The sequence below is a fragment of the Ambystoma mexicanum genome, chromosome 4p (assembly GCF_040938575.1).
Source record: "Ambystoma mexicanum isolate Mex_15411 chromosome 4p, UKY_AmexF1_1, whole genome shotgun sequence".
Taxonomy (NCBI): Eukaryota; Metazoa; Chordata; class Amphibia; order Caudata; family Ambystomatidae; genus Ambystoma; species Ambystoma mexicanum.
This window is the reverse complement of record NC_090927.1, coordinates 1,279,079,038-1,279,096,238: the sequence shown is the minus strand read 5'-3', so window position 1 is coordinate 1,279,096,238 and position 17,201 is coordinate 1,279,079,038. Positions and strand designations below refer to the sequence as shown.

General features: G+C 49.2%; 1 protein-coding gene across 3 annotated transcripts in view; it reads left to right on the top strand.

Annotated features, from left to right (window-relative positions):
* The window catches only part of LOC138453802 (zinc finger protein 777-like), a 499,705-nt gene that overhangs the window by 361,320 nt on the left and 121,184 nt on the right, over nucleotides 1–17,201 (top strand). The window lies entirely within an intron of this gene.

Below are 17,201 nucleotides of genomic sequence, written 5' to 3'. Positions count from 1 at the left end.
AGGCTGTGCTCCTCTGGTAAAGTCAGACTATGATGTTTAAATGAAGGAAAATGTTGGGGGGTACACAACTGGAGCGAAAATTATACATTAAATGGAAATCTTTCCTAACAATGGGACACCCAAGATTTTTCTAAAAAATTGAAACTCATACGTCCCGTCCCCTTTCCTCCATCTGTGTGGGCGTCCCCCAACATGGGGACGGTAGCGGAACGTTTGGCAGTGAAAAATTGAGCTTCCCCTTTAAATTTATTATAGCGCGTTGAGGCCCCGTCTCCGGCGCCTCACCTCATTTCCTTTTCCCACACGAACATATCGGACTTGGCAGCCAGCGCAGAGACTTTTTTAGCTTTCCGCTTGCTCCCAGTGTTATTTAACTTCCCTTTGGTGCCTCGCCTCCCCTGGTGCATGTCGGCCGCAGGAGGATTCAAGAGATGTGCGTCATGCGACCGCTTGTTCCCGGCCTTGGACCCCCATGCACTCTGTCTTGAGTGTTTGGGGCTTGACCACCGCTGGGACACATGTTCGGCTTGCAGCACTCTCGGTCATAGGGCATTGAAGAATCGGTTGTTGCACTGGAGGGAGATCTTCCACACTTCTCCGCCACCCCACCTTAAGGACTTTGTCTCCAGGACCTCTCGTCAAGACAAGGTAGGCCCTCTGTTCAGCAAAGTTCCACAACGTGGCGACTCCTTCCCCGGCGTTCCCACGGACAGGGATTCCTGGGACTCAGGTTGTGGCAAGCACAAGGCCTCTAAGGCTACCGGCTCCCAAGCTGAGGAGCCTGGGGGCTCTTCCGGGCACTCTGGGGGCAGACCTGAGGCCATCCAGGCTACCGGTTCCCAAGCTGAGGGGATCAGGGGCTGTACCGGGCTGTCCTCAGAAGGGCGATCAAGTTCGCCCTCTTCTTCAACCCCAAGGGGTAAGGGATCATCAAGTGCCACCTCCAAGAGTCTGTCCTCAGCTCGATCCAGCAAGGCAGAGGCCTTGGAGGATTCTGTGCTGAACCAGGCATAGGAGCAGTGGGACATTGCTGCTGAATTTCAGCCACCAGAGTGTATAGGGTGATTAAGATGTCCAAGGACATGTCTCTTGGTGCAGCCGGTACTGAAGGAGCAGGAATTGGGTCTGAGCCCCTTGGAGGGCTAAACAGCTGAGAAGGCTCATGGGTCATTGAACCCTCATGAGGGATGGGCAAAATGGGATCGAGTTTGGGTTCTCCATGGCCCCCTTCCTGATCCGAATAAAAGTCTTTAGGCAGGTACTCCTTGGAACTGGTGCAGCTGGTTGGTGACTGTCTAGGGGATCCAACAGGAGCCAGAGTAAAAAGGGGGACAGCCTTGCAAGGTCTGGGCAGGAATTCCAGGGCTGAAAACATGTCTCTCACTGAGCCCTTTGGGGAAGAGGCTACGACAGGAGCCTGCAGTGTTGTCGATGGGATCGTCGTAGGGACTGTTGACGGGTCTCTAGGAGGCAGAGAGACCCTGGGCGCGGTGACCGTTGAAGAGGTTAAGGTGACGGTCGTTGACTAACCTTTCGATGCAGCTGCCGCTGAAGGAAGACTTCATTTAGCTGACTACGTCGACGGAGTCGTCAATGACCTGGTTGTCAATGGGGCAGTCGGCGGCGGCAGTCTAGATGGATGAAGTTGTCAACTACGCTTGTGTCGATGACGGTGGAGGAACTGGGGATGGGTCCTTAGAAGATCTGCTCTTCCACGATCTGTGCTTGGACGACAAGGCCAGCGGTTTCCACGCAAACTGAGGTTATCCACCAGCCAGCAGGCTAACCATTGACGAAGCCGCGACAGTGACTGAACCTTCTCAGAACTTGGTCCGGCAGCCGTGGCTACCGTTGACAAGAAAGTTGATGGAGTGTGGGATTTTGCCTTTTTTTTATCTTCGCAGATGAAGCATCCTCAACGGACCTCAACCTCTTCTTACTAGAGGGAGTACGCTGCTGGTCCTGGAAAAGGCATGACTACCTTTTTCGATCCATCCGTTGGCGGTCCTTCTGAGTCTTCGACGAGAAGGATTGACAGTTTGAGCCTCTGTTTGTGTCGTGGTCTGGATGAAGACCGTAAATGCACTTGAGGTGCGATCCGCGATGAACATATTCTTCAGACCGTAGCTTTCACAGGACCTGAAGAGGCTTTTCTTCATGGTATCTGCCATGGTCGAGGTGTAGGCCCAAGCCTGGGCCTGTGGTGCCACATGCTGAAGATCCGATGGTGGATTGAAGATCTTCGCAAACAACGGGTCACCACTGCCGGTTGTCGCCGCATGCCGGTTGACGATGAAGAGATGGAATATTTTGTCAAAAACAGAAAAAATTGATGGTTTTCAAGGAGCGAAAAATGAGGACTCCCAAAACTAAAAACGTGTGGTAAAATCTGAAGATGGCCACCAGGGGTGAAGCTTAGGAAGACGAGTGCCATTGGCTGAGGGCAGTTTGACCCAAAGGACACTAATAGGCTATAGAGGAGACAAGCAGTTTAAGTTTAAAGCTAAACTGCTTTCTTTTTACCAGGGATTCCCAGCCTGATGACAGGGAATATTCATGAGCATGTGAATTTATGCAAGACCCCATGCTGTAGAATATTAGGTAAAAACTAGTCGAAAAAGTATGTATGTTTTGGGAACAGAACATGGGACAATTACTACCACAGTGGTCATTATTCAAATGTTACCCCCAATCCCAACTGACAATAAATATCATTGTAAAATAATAAAGTTGTTGATGAATTAACTTATATTGATACATTCAATGGATAATTATAAGGCTTAGTATCAGTCTGAAATACATTCATAATTCTGACATCACTTTACTAATTCTATTAACCTTAAGATGTAATAAGCTATTCGCTGTATATTGGAGAGAATATTTCATACATTACTAGCAGCTCATATGTGCAAACTCGCAATAGAAAAAATAATTCACAAAATGTTCTATTATGGAACAACATGTCTGTGGGCCTCATTACGACTCAGGCGGTAAGGGTTTTACGACGGCGTAAACAGCGCCGACCCTTACCGCCTGAGTACGAGGTCCCTTAGCGCCATGGCGGATTTAACATCTGCTTTTAGCAGGTGTTAAAATCCATGGCGCTAAGGGACCATGGAGTTAATTACGCCACCGTAATTTACGGTGGCGTAATTAACGCCTTCCCCACTCCCATTATGCCCTATGGGGCAAAAATGGGAATGGGGAAGGGTAAATGGGGATTGGGGACTTACCGCCCCGCCAAGGTCGGAATGGGGCGGTAAGTCCGCCAACCACCATGGCGTAAACGTAGTTTACGCCATGGTGGTAAAGTCACGGCCCAGGCGGTAACTTACCGCCTGGGTCATAATGAGGCCCAGTCTGTCCTATATATCCAATACATGGAGATACATGATGATGTTGTGATGTGCAAACTAGCAAATAAAGTGCAAAACAGTAGTAGATAAAAGAAAATCCAATTAAATTCCATATTGAATCCATTTCCTAAATTAAACCTCATTATCGTTCACTTCATGTTTCGTATTTGGCACTGGGATGGGACAATAGGACAATTTCAAATGAATAATTTTGCAAGACAAAAAGAGTAAACATTTTCTTTTTTTGTAAAAGCAGGTATGATATACCAGCACACTAAGAAATTCTAGGCAAAAGATTTTCTCTCATTTAATGTAGCTTACGACTCTAGCTACAATATAAAAAAGGCAGAATGAAGGAAAAACAAAAAATAGCAGTCAAGAATAACCGCATTTGTTTCAGTGTTGGTAATCTAGGCAGTTGTGTCTAAGTTGTTATCAGAGTGGTACATCAAAGCAATGTTACTTTTTTGGTCTTGTTGAGGCCAAATGGGACTTTGCCATTACACCGTATAATTAATCTTGTTTCTTGTTTCCTAAGTGTTGATTCTCTATCCCCACCGGGTGGGCTAGTTTTTGCTATGCTTAAAGTAACACATTTCAACAAATTACTATGCCAGAATTGTATAGCTACAGGGTAGGTCTTAGCAGCTTTTTTTAATAGCTCTGATATGTCCCAAAGTACGCATCTTTACCTTTCTGATCGAAAAATGTGGCACCTTTTCCAGACCGACATACTCTGAGTCTGCCGGTAGGGGCAGTGAACTACCGGCAGGCCTGACCTGCCAGTAGTTCAGGCCCCTGCCAGCCGATAATACACTGAAGCACCAGCACTGTTAACAACATTGCCAGTGCTTCAGTCCTATGCGATTCCGCTGCCGTCCGTAATATCCCGGTAATACTGGGGTATGGGTCAGCGGAAACGGTAAGCCGAGGTTTCTGGTAAGCCGCTGGTACTACTGGCGGCTTACCACCAACCTCGTAATGAGGCCCACATATGAGTTAGAAGATCTCAAGCGTCAAGTTTCTAAGACTGGGCTGTGGAACGTCACTGAGAATAGACTTTAGCTTGGGGTCTCTATGAAGTAAATACCAATGTCTTCCTATAACCTTACAAATCTTACTGGTCTGTAGCCCGTAGGTGTTGATGAATCCAATACATTTCTGGTTGGCCTTATTTATGGGATTAAGTAATTCCAACCTCGTTTTATTCTCAGATTTCCGAAAAGCTTTTTGCAAAACCTACCAAGAATCCCCTCTTTTTACGAACCAGGAGCCGATGGCAGTAAATGTGGCACCAAGTGTTGATCCAAAAGAAAACAACAACTATATACCTTAATTAGGCTAACAAACTTATTTCCTTGCTTATTTGGGAGCTTTCGTGGTATTTCACCATTACCTCAGGCAGGGATGAAATGAAGCTTTTGAAAAACATTATAGAATTCTGGATTAATTTGCCCCTCCTGGAAATCCTTTTTTTCTTTATCTTTGCCTGTCTCTGTGCCATATTTGAGTTTTGCTCAGAGAGGCATGCATTAGGTGTTAAACGCCCCTAGGCATTGCAGTCTTCAATATCCAACTAGTACACTGTTTAACTGGGACAGGTGTCAGTGGAACTGAAGAGAAGGGAAAGGGAGAAGACAAAGGGAAACAATAACACACCACACTGTTAGAGTGCTCCCAGGAAGACAGGAGGTGATGGGACAGTGTCAGCCATGGTAGGTGCAGCCCAATTGAAACTTTTCATGTCACACCAGTCCCATTACAAGATCAGTGGTGGCCTAATCATCCACATATCAGGCTTGCTCTGGACTGCCACAAGAAAGGAGGCACAGCCATGTGTTAGGCCTTTGACCCTTCGACCAAAGTGTGGTAGGTTTGTGACAAATACCATATCGGGATTGCATTACATCACAATCATGAGCAAAGGGTGGGGCTTGACTTGAGACATGGGCTCCCACACATTTCTGGGAAGCTTTGGGCTGGGGCATTTTGAGGGCAGATGCAGCTGGGTTAGAGAGAGCCTGGCGACGAGTCATGGCCTTAGAGAGGCTGGTGGGGCTGTTGCATTGTCAGTTGGATGCCTGTGAACGGCTCAGAATAAAATTATGGAAGTTGTTCATTCAGAATGTTGTTATCACTGCATCTCTATGGGTGGAAAACGTGAGTCTGTTATTTGGGTTATTGACTCATGTACCCACAATGTCTGTTCAAGCCCCCTTTCACTGTATATAAAATGTGCAAGCATTTCATTTTATACGTCCTCCTGGCTTTGTCAGTCATTAAATTACCCCAGAGTACAGCAGTTTTTAGATTATTAAGAGAATGATAAGCTTCCGAAAAATGCTCACCAACTGGACTTGCCTTTGTGGATCACTTAACACTGATTATGGAGGGTTATATGTTTATTTAGAGGTAGACCAGTTTCCCCTACAAAGGAGCCCCACTTTGGGCTTTTCAGGCACATAATCAAGTATACAATATTGTTAGATGCACATTCGACCCATTATTTTGATAACCCACTGCTCCGTGTGGCGTTTCTTGATTGTGTCTGAAATGGTGATATGTGGGCAGGTTAGACTTGGTTTTCTGCAGGGCATGTTTCATTATCTGTGCAATGTGTATGTAGTTTGCTTGCTATCACCATTCTCTTCAAATTGGCTGGTTGTCTGAAAGCAAGTAGGAGCATGTCAGGGAAAACTTCTCTCAGACGTTCATCTTGTTGCAGAATGGGCCGCCGTTCCTTAGCAATCTTGCAGAAGTTAATTGAGAGCAAATGTACTCAATAATAATTAAATATTTTAGCAAGGCTTTGATCCAATATATTTACTATTGTGAGACAGGCATGGTATCAAGAGAGACACCGACTCAAATGGGTTTGTTTGAAAACCTTTATTTACTAAGTTTCCTGGGTTGGTGTAATGCCTGACTGGCCCTAACTCTAAAGGGATCATTCCCTCAACTGATGTTTCTAATGTCTGTCGTTGTCTAAGAGTCCAAAATAAAAGTCTGTCTGTGTCCAAACCTATGCTTGTCCTCTCGCTATACATAAATATGATAGGAAGTCTTTTCAAAAATAAGAAAAATAGTGTGTCAACAAAAATGGAAACCAGGATTGGTTTCAGGTGGTCTTTGCACCAGGTGCTGTTGGGTCAATGTCACACAAATAAGTTCAATCCACAGAGCTATTCGTAAGACCTTTTCCACAGGTCTCTTGTAGTTGTACCAACTACCTTCAGTGTCTTTAAGTTCCTCCAAGTTTCAAAAACATAATTGAAAATAATAACACAGTTCCTTTTGTAAGCTTCTCGGGGTTACCTCCCCCAAGCTTCAATCCTCTCACCAGTTCAACAAAATGTACAAGTCTCTAACTTGGTTAGGTCTCTTAGGGTTCCCTTACCAATGCTAAGGCCCCTTTTAATTTCCAAACACATAATCAGTTATTTTATCGGGGTGTACTTTGATTTCTTAAATAGGCCTCTAAGGTTCGCCTTCCTTCCCCAAACTCTAGGCCTCTACCAGCTTCCAAACACAACACATGATTTATTACAGTTCTGTCTTGAATTCACAAACCACTCTTTCATTGGGTAGAATCAGAGGCTTTTGAAGAAGCCAGGCTTTTTGCTTTTCATAGGCGCGACCACTCTGACCCTCTTGCCCCTCTCTTTGCTCTCATGTTCTTCTGTTACCTTTTTTTTTAACTTCAGGTGCACTCTGCACCCCTTTTCTTCTGATTTTCATTCTGTGCACACCTGCACCCTCTTTAACGTCCCCTGGAACTTTGCTGATCTTTTTTTCCTTCTGTGCACACTTGCACTCTCTTTACTGATTTGCTCTCCTTTCCATGCACTCTTGCACCCTCTTTTGTTCCGTGCACACTTTCACCTTCCTTTGCATGCCCCAGGCACTCTTCTTTGCCTTTCTTGTGCCCCTCTCTCACTACGGGCCACTTGCAGTTTCGGTCCCACTTTCTCTTGCTTTTCTCTTCGATCAGGATTTTGCTTGCCTTTCGCCCCCAATCTGCTTTCTTACTGCTTTTCTTTTGCTTTCTGTCTCCTTGTTGCACTTTCAGCCTTTTTGCTTTTCTTCCACTTTTAACTTTCACACTTTTCTTTCTTTCCGATTTTGTGCCGCTTTCCCTGTTTGTGCCTTTTTCACGCTCTGCTCCCATTTAAACGCAGGCTCCCGAGTTTCTCTTACATTCCTCATGAAACTCAACCGGGCAGCGTTGCATAGAGAGTCAGTTCCTCCAGGCAGTACGAGATGGATGTCAGGGTCTCACCACCTATACGTCAGGTATCCTTGCGATCAGCACTGGCCCTGAGGGAAAGAGCAGTTGGCTAGAACTCACCTGTGGAATGCAGGCATTGCTTCTTCGGCTCCCTCGCCACGCTGCAGCCCACACACACCGGACCAGCGTCTCTGTGCGCCGTCTTGCTCCTGCCTGCAGCTCCTGCTTCTCTCCGCTTCTAGGCTTCACTGGTCCGGACTGCATCTCCAGCTCATTCAAATCTCTGTGACTGGCCACATCTTTTATAGCTGATGTAAGAAAGGGATGGTATCAAAGTAAACCAGACACAAGTGACCACAGTTCAAGGGTGTTTATTGAACTTTATCAAGGGTGTGATAAACACCTATCTAAACCTAAATCTAAGATGGGAGCAAGCTATGACCATCAAATAATGAAGAATGCAGTCCTAGTGGAGTCTTGTCTACATAAAAAGGGCCTATCCTAAAGTACCTATTGCAAATTCTTACTGCTAAGTTACAAATAGTGTGGGGTACTGTTAATGAAAAAGAAAGAAGTGTTCACAAAATTAAAAGTCGGGGTGCTCAGGCCGTTGGCCTCCCTTCCCCATGTTTTCAGCATGGGACAAGGCGGTTAACTCGAGCATAGCACACTCTTATGTTTCTTCGGCACGATGACACAGTTCTATTACAAGCATCAGGGCCTTCTATGCCCAAGTCTCTTAAGTTATCAAAAGTCTCTTGATACAGAGGGCCTGATGTATCAAACAAACGAAAAAGTTCCTTTCCAAGTATTCAATTAGGGCAATTCACTCCTCACACTGGATCCCCCTCAGCCAGGCTCAGATCCCTTTCATACCACAATCTTTTCTCAGGTGACTCATGGTTCACCCCAGATCCCTATCTGTCAGGCTCCGATCCCCTTTTCACAATTAGTCTCCCTCAACCGGGCACGGACCAATTACCGTTCGTATATCTATTGAAGACTTTCGAATGTGCATGCGGTTTGGCTTGACCCATTTCAGGACCACTTCGATTTTCACAGTTCACAATTTTACACTCTCAGTTGGATACCTAACAGAGACTTTCGAATGAGCACCCACGTGGCGATTGACCACTCTGTATATAGCGTCTACCTTGGTTTCAAAAGTTCACTCACTCCTTGGATATTCAATTATATCTACTTTGCTCATCACATACGCGTCACGCTCTGTTCTTTGTACATTTCTTCATACAATGTTGCCGCTTGCAACCTTGGTTCTAACACAGACTGGTCTGCTATCAGTCTCCCCGACTCACCGGCTGTGCTGATTTTACTGGAGTGGCTTTGTAGTAGGAGCCAAGGACTGTACCATGGCGGCAATTGCTCCTCCCCGCCGTGGCTATCGATGCGGGAGAGCCCCGGGTACCTTCAACACACAATGCACCTTTCTTCAGCTTTAATTCCCAGTCTTCTGTTTCTTATTCTCAAGGGCTCAAGAAAGTAGTGGTTTCTTTCCTCTGAAAGGCCAAGGGCAATTCTCTCCTTGCAACCCTTTCTGGTCTTGCCGTCTTTCCGCTCGTATTAAAGTGCCATCTCAGAATTGCTGCTTACTCGTGTGTTTTGCCTTGCTCAGAGTGTGCTTTTGTGCTCTGTCTTTTATCCGTGTGGGCAAGTGTGATGGAAGTCAGGTGCGTGTAATTATCAGTAATTGCCTAACTTTGCCTGACCCTTGTGTTGGGACATGTCAGTTATACGGCTCGGGTGTTAGTCCTTTGTCGCTCAATGTGAACTGTCAGTTAGAAAGTGTTTGTGTCTGAACGGAAAAGGGGGGGTTGAGTTCCTAGGTATCCTACCTGGTAGGATGGGGAAAAGGTGTTATTAGGTAGGGGATAACGCGTATCACCCTCCCGTGACCCACTTCCACTCCCCAAGGACCACCCATCCAGGGGATCCTCCTGCACTGGTCCACCCCCAGCAACTATATCCAAAAGCGATGGCCGTGTCTTGGCCACCTGGATGACAGATCCCTGGGGACTAGCGGGTGAGACACCTTCAGGTTTCTCACACTGAACACACAGTTAAGTGGAATCAGGTGTAAATGGTTACCTAACCATGCCTGACTCTGCCTTACTCTATTAATGGGACAGTGGTTTTCTCTAAAGTAGGTTGCCCTTACTTTCCCCATGTTATTCTTATGGGTAATCCTCACTGATCTTAGTGGTTTCCTCCTGGTCTCAGTATTTCTTGGAAATGGGGAGGGGAGATGAGGTGAGATTGTAAACACCCCACAAAGGCTGAGGGAGGGTAGGGTAAGGTGTTTTCGGGAGTGGGAAAATGCCATGTCTCGCCCTCGGATATCCTCCTCCCAATCCCCTGTGACACTCCACTCGGGTGACCCTCCTTCACTTTTCCACCCCCAGGATCGGGATCCAAAAGCGATGGCCCTTCCCTGGCCACCTGAATGTAAGATCCCTAGGGAGTGGATGGGAGAATACTGTCAGGTTTCCCACAAGTTATATATCAGGATTATGTTGGCCAAGCAAGGGACATAACAAGGTACAATAAATGCAGAAATATACAATGTTTTCTGATTATGAATTTATAACTATTACTCAGGTAATAAATATATGTCCTGTCTCTCTCGTGTGCCTTCTTTTCTCCAGCATGGGGTCTGGCATGGATTCACATGCTCATGAATATTCCCCGTCGTCAAGCTGGGAATCCTCGGTAAAAAAAAAAAGTTTCACTTTCACTTTAAAACTGTATTTCTCCTCTAAACCAATCACTGTCCTCTGGGTCATACTGCCCCCATCCAGTGACAGTGCTCTCCCTAAGTCCCACCCCTGGCAGCCATCTTCAGATTTTTACTGCATGCTTCAGTGTTGGTAGGGCTTGAGTTGCTCTCCGAGCTATTTGTATGTTTTTTCGTGTTTTTCGATGAGAAAAGTTCAATTTTTATTTCAATTGCTCTTTTCTTCATCTGCTGACAACGGGGATACATTGTCGGTGAAGTTCCCTGCCCCTCAAGGGCTAGGATTCATCGAAGATTCTCGAAGGCTATCTTGGGCCTACTTCGCGACCATGACGGAGGAGAAGAAGAAGGGAAGGTCCCTCTTCAGGCCCTGCACCAAATGCGGGCTACGGAATGTGTTTGTGGAAGACAAGCACCAACAATGCCTCTATTGCCTTCACCGGGATCATAAGGAAGTAGAGTGCAAGATATGCCTCGGTTTTTCTAAGAAATCAACGAGGGACAGGCATAGTAGACTGGAGACCTGTGCTCCGAGCAGAGTCATGCCCCGTCCAGGATCGTCCGGTCTGAGGAGCGGTCTTCTAAGTCCTTTGAGGGCGCCTCATCCGCAAGTCTGAGTCCACCGGGTTTGCCACTGAAGCGGGTCCCAAAGTGCATAGGGCGCGATCAGCATCACCTTCTGCCTCCATTGCCAGCCTACCGTTAAGCTCCTCTTCAAAGAGGCTAAGCTACGGGAGAAATCCGAGAAGCCGCGGACAGAGGAGAAGAAGGCCGCGCAGCCCAAGCAGGCTCAAACGGCAAAGGCAAAGACCTTGTCGGCGACTCCGTTGATGGCTACGCCCACCACGGCAGCTACGGGCGCTGATCCTACAAGGGTGGCTCCCATGGCGCAGAAAGTGTCCCCGCCCCCGACGCAACACCACCACAGGGACTTTGGCAAAGTCTGCAGGATGCCAGAAGGGGTGAAGATACCGACCCAGGTCCTGGTTCAAGACCATCTGGAGGAGAAAAGGCAAGGGAGCGAGGAGGCCCCGAAACAAGCCTCCCAGGTCGTCACCCAAGTCACAGAGGTCTCGTTCACGGACGACGAAGATCAGGAGTCCATGCATATGGTCCACGAAGACAATGACGAGGAGGACGACGGCGACGATGATGCAGGGCCTAGTTTTCCTGTTTTGCCTTCTCAGCCGAGGGACATTTCCTTGGATATTCTATCGACTCTCCACACCTTGGTGTCAGAGATCCAGATGAGAATTCCTCCGGCACCGCTACCTGTGGTCCCCCAGGTCCCCGCTCAACATCTGCCAAAGAAGAGGAAGCATCATCTGATGCCCCATATCAACCTCCTGCACCACATCAGGACTCAACTCCCTCAGCAGACCCAGCCACGGGTACGGGAACAGATAGGGCCACGACGATGGATGACGACAAAGACATTGTCGCAGTGGACGGTGAGTCACCGCATTTAGATGCTCCTCATACGGTTTCCCCACTAGACGAGGTGAGTTCGCTCCACTCCATGATCTCCAGGGCCGCCAAGCTATTCCAACTGGTTCCTGAGGAAACCAAGAAGAAGGGCTTCTTGTATCAAAGGCGAGAGACCAAGAGGAACACGATAATGGCAGTGCCCTTCCTGGACGATATTTGGGAAGAGGGCCTAGCCCTCATGAAGAACCCTTGCACAGCTACAGCCAGGCGGGATAGGCTGGAAAAGAAGTATAGGGTGCATCATCTGCACCCAAATGCCTGAGGTCGCAACATACGCCAGACTCAGTGCTGTTGGCGGCCGCAAGGAAATGGTTAGCTAACCGGTTCTCGTTGTCTATGATCCCTCCAGACAGTGAAGGGAAAAGGATGGATGCCATGGGGAAGAAAGTGTTTTACACTGCAGCGTCCACAAACAAGGTGGCCAACACCCTGGCGATCCTAGCCAGGTACAGCAGGGAGTTGTGGTACAAACTAGGACCGATCCTGGCGTTCCTCCAGGCCATCAAAGCGGATAACGAGATGGCCCGTTCCCTCTGCACTCTCCAGCAGCACTGCTCGTCTTTTCGCCCCTCCAGGGGAAAATCAAGCATGTCATCAAAAGGGTTCTCCATGTCTTACAGACAGCCTTCCTGATCCTCAATGCAAGAAGCCTACAGAGGCTGCTCCCAGGCCTACGTTAGCGGAGGACAGCATCACAGTCACCCGCAGGGCAGGACGCCTGCACCCAAGCAAGCCTGAATCGGCCAAGACTTTGGGCCCCCACTCCAGGTGGGAGGCTGTCTGACGAGGTTCGTCATAGAGTGGAGAAAGATCACCACTAACAGATGGGTGCTGTATGCTCTCACCCAGGGGCACACTTGGAGTTCGGGATGAGGTATGAGCCATGCTGCGAAAAGGGGCGATATAGCTAGTTCCCCAAGGGCTCCGTGGCTCTAAATCTATTCCAGATACGTTCTAGTCAAAAAGAAGGCAGGGGGCTGGAGACCCATACTGGACTTGTGACATCTGAACAAATACATGAAGTCACAAAAATGCAAAATGTTCACTTTGCAGCATGTACTCGGCCAACTGGTTAAAAGAAACTTCTTGACGTCGTTGGACCTGGAGGACGCATATTTCCACATCCTCATTCACAGGAAACATCGTAAATGTCACAAGCACACGAAGGCGACCATCCAACTATTGACGGATCTGGGATTCTCCATCAACTATCCAAAGTCCTGCTCAACACCATCGCAGAACGCGCTGTTCCTAAGTGCCAGACTTAATACGGTGTCTTGATTGGCGTCGCCCTCGGAAGAGAGGCTAGCAGCCATTCAGTCGCTGGAACAATCAAGAGATCTCCTGGCTGGGCCGCATAGCAGCGATAAAAATGAACTTGATCCCCAGGTTGATCTACCAATGCCTTGCGCTCCTGACACATATCCCTGAGCGCGACCTTAACACCCTGCAGCGGGAGATAATTAAATGTATCTGTAGGGGGAAAAGACCCCATATAGCGAAGAAAATCATGATCCGAAACCGCAACCTCTGGGGCCTGGGAGTCCCAGACGTATCCAGGTATAGGAGGGCAGCACAATTGTGGCACGCATTCATCTGGTCCCAGGCTAAAGACAGGCCATATTGGTTACAGATAGAGGAGGCGTGGTGCAAGCCCCCATTATCCGACCTTCCGCACATGCAGACTTGGAAAGTCCAACCCAATCTAAACCCGCATACTGCAACATGTAATACCATAGGGAGCTGGAAAGCAGCAGCCAAGAAATGGGGAGATTTGGGATCCCTGGGCCTTCTCACAACAATATGGGATAACCCCGGATTCTCGCCGGGACTCTGCCCCTGAAGCTTCTCAGCCTGGACAGCTGGGGGCCTTCGGAAGATCTCAGATTTCCTTAAGGGGGGCCATCCCCTTACATTCGAAGACTGCAAGATGAAATTCAAGGTCTCTGAATAGGAAAGATTTCACTATTCACAGATCCGTCACAGGATCTCCCAGAGGACCATTAAGGAACCGAACACCCTTAGAGCTTACATTAACAGCAGCCCCTCCTCCCCCAAAGGGAAAGTCTCCACTCTGTATCGGCTCTTGGCAAAATCAAACCCTGAATCCAAAGAGAAATATATGATCAACTGGGAACCTGGGGCGCACGATGGACTCGTCAACATGGAATAAAATCTGGTGAAGGTTGCACAAAAGCACGCAGTACATCACCAACAGGGAGGGAGGGTATAAGGTGTGCTACAGATATTACATCAACCCAATGCAACTATATAAATCCAGCTCTTTCCCGAACTGCTGCAGAGGCTGTCCCTCAGAGGGATCGCTGTTCCACCTCTTGTGGGATGGCCCGAAAGCAACAAGCTACTGGAGGGGCGTTTTGGACCACATTCACTCGATTACAGGCCTCTCTGTTCCTTGGGATCCTGGGATTGTCTTGCTGGTGGACACTGGGGACGGGGACCTGCCGTTATCGGGCCACCTGGCATGCGTAGGTACCCACCTACTAACGGCAGCCAAAATCGCCCTAGCGAGACTCTGGGAACACCCTGAAGGCCCCTCCATTCCACTGTGGTGGTCCAAGTGCTGGGACATCGAAGCAGCCGAAAAAATTACAGCACTTCGCCTGGGCAATCTAAACATTTTTCAAAATAACTGGGCCCCTTTCATGGACCATGCGGAACGCTTTCCGGCACTCACGCGTAGGCCCCCGCTAACTCGATGGCTGGACTGATCCATACATCTGAGAACTATCACCAAGCAGTGTATCTCTCCCCTCCTAGGACATGAGGTGCCTCCCCAGTTTCAGAACTACCTGAGGATACCATAGTAATGATGTATTGTGTCATACTTCTTTGTATATGTGCTGCTGTCTGATGTCTTTATTATGTTCTAAATCTTAATAAAATATTTAGTTGGGAAAAAAAAGCGGTTTCATAGGAGGCCACCAGGGGGAGCAGAGGCGATGGAAGCCTGAGTTCTGTGCTCCCGCCTCGACGGGCTGTGAAGGGACCTGATCCCCCCCTAATTGACCCCACCCTCGAGGTGTATAAAGTACAGGTGAGAGTGGCTGACACCCCCGGAACACCCAGGTGAAATCCCAGAGCCCAGGCTCTCCTTCAAGGCAGCGTAACAGGTCGGTGAATGCCAGGCGGAACAGCGAGGTAAACTCCCAGAGGCGACCCCGGATCAAATGCCCACCACAAGCAGAAGGCGGGGGAGACCAAGCCTGCAGTGGAAGCCAAGCATCGGGTCCCACAAGACCCCCACCTGGGGCGGTGCGCCCCACACTCCCTCCTTACCCACAAGATATAAAACAGAGCAGCAGAGAAACCACCTGGCAGCACCACAACCCGAAGAGGCATGAGAAAGAGGCAAGGGGGGACTGCCGTCGGCGCCATGTTTGGCAGCAATGTGCCATCCCCGCCGGCCATTATCGGAGACGGGATGATACCGGGGTGCATGGCGGCCCCACAGGCCCTCCCCGATGTTGTCTCAAGGAAGCCCTGCTGAAAGTCAAACACACCGTGGAACACCGTCTGAAATAAGCACGGGGTGGAGCGATGTAGCCCCGAGGCATGCAGAGACGGGCCCAGTGGGAGATCGGGCCACTACACATGGGCGACCTTGAGCAGGTGGAGGAGTGAAGGCAACGGAGTGGAGCTGAGACGTGGTAAAGGGCCGCCGCGTATCGGGGGACCCCCTCCAGGAAAGAACACAAAAACTGCAGTGTGATCTGTGAGTAGGACCCTGTGGTGTCCCGATACAGCGGAGTAGGGTGAGGAGGCTTGGAGCGCGGGAGGACTCCAACCCTCCCCCCCCCCCAAAGCAACAGGCAGTGGGACACGACAACCATTATACTGCCACCCTCACATCACGCCATAATCAGACGTTCTGTAGAACACCTGGCAGAGGGGGAGGAACCCCGGGTGGCTGAGAGGTGAGGCACGGGTGGGCGGCCATCAGAGTAAATGCACTCATAGGGCAGTCCACAGAGAGGAACGATGGGGCCTGTCCACCGGCACCCAGAGTAATCTCTAGCAACACTCCGACCTTCCCACCGGCTGAAAGAAACTCCATTGTGTGACCATTTTCACTAAGGGGGAATAAGTGACACCACCTCAGCCACCCCTCCCTGGGAGTACAAACACGGACACAAACAAAGCACAGTGCTACCTGAGCCTCTCTGGGTTAACCCAACCCCACCACCCCCCCTACTGGTGTGGCAGACCCCGCATCGGGCACAGCACGCAGAGAGGCGCAGAGACAGCTGCAAAGGTCAGGGGGAGGTCCCCAAACTGAGGCTGAAGGGTGGCCCCCCTGGTAAAGACCCCCATGGCAGGGGAGCAATCCACAACTGCCTCAGAAAGGCAAGGCCAGAAGAACGGGAGTGGGGGCCCCGATCCGAGAGACAGCGAACGCAGAGCACAGCCCTAAAGCGGGGAGAGTAAACAGCCAACCTCCCCCATAGGCATAACAATGAATAGATCGCCCCCTCTGGAGCACGAGGAAGGAAACAAGAACTACAAAAAGACTGAACAAGGTGAGATGCCCCCATATATCGCCTGTGGGGCATGTGCTCACCTTGTGTAGACCCAGACGACAAGGCAATCCAAACTAAAGGGAGCAGGGGCGGACAATGGAAGGTTCGGGGGGACTGGCATCAAAGACTGCAACTCCAACCATGAGCGGCTGAAGCTAACAGGAATTACCTAGCTGATGAGCACACACCTAACCCACCAGGGATGAGTACAACGAAGCCGCATGAGCTGGAAGATAACCCTTCAGGAGTTTTGATTCAAAGGGGCAGCAGAGGTCCTAGATGACCCAGACAGCAAGATGGACCGGGCTGCGGACCTGGCCGGGGGCGCCACGGCCATGGAGCAGGGATTCGCCTCTGTATTGTAAGAAATAAGGGACATGCGCTCGGACATAGCTCAAAAGCTGGAGAAGATGGACCAAAGAGTGGACAACGTAGAAGATAGGTTACTCCAGTTGGAGACAACCAATCATCGTCCGCTATTTCGGAAACGCAGATAGACCCCAGACTATCGGCCCTGGAAAAGAAAGATGAGGAAAGAGCCCTGCTAATGGATGATTTTGAGAACAGGGCAAGGAGGAATAACCTCGGATTCTTTGGTATTCCGGAAGTAGAAGGGGAGACGGAGAGGGATATTTGCTGAGTGGTCAGAGATGTGATCCTCCTCCTGTTCCTGAATGAGGCGACAACAGAACCTACAACTGACAGGGCACATAGAGCAGGGAGCAGAGCTGGAGGACCCCGCTCCATCCTGGTGCACTTCCACTACTACGTGGAAAAAACAAAAATACTGGAGGAAAGCCAAGAAAGCATGTAACATTACTTACAACAATGCAAGA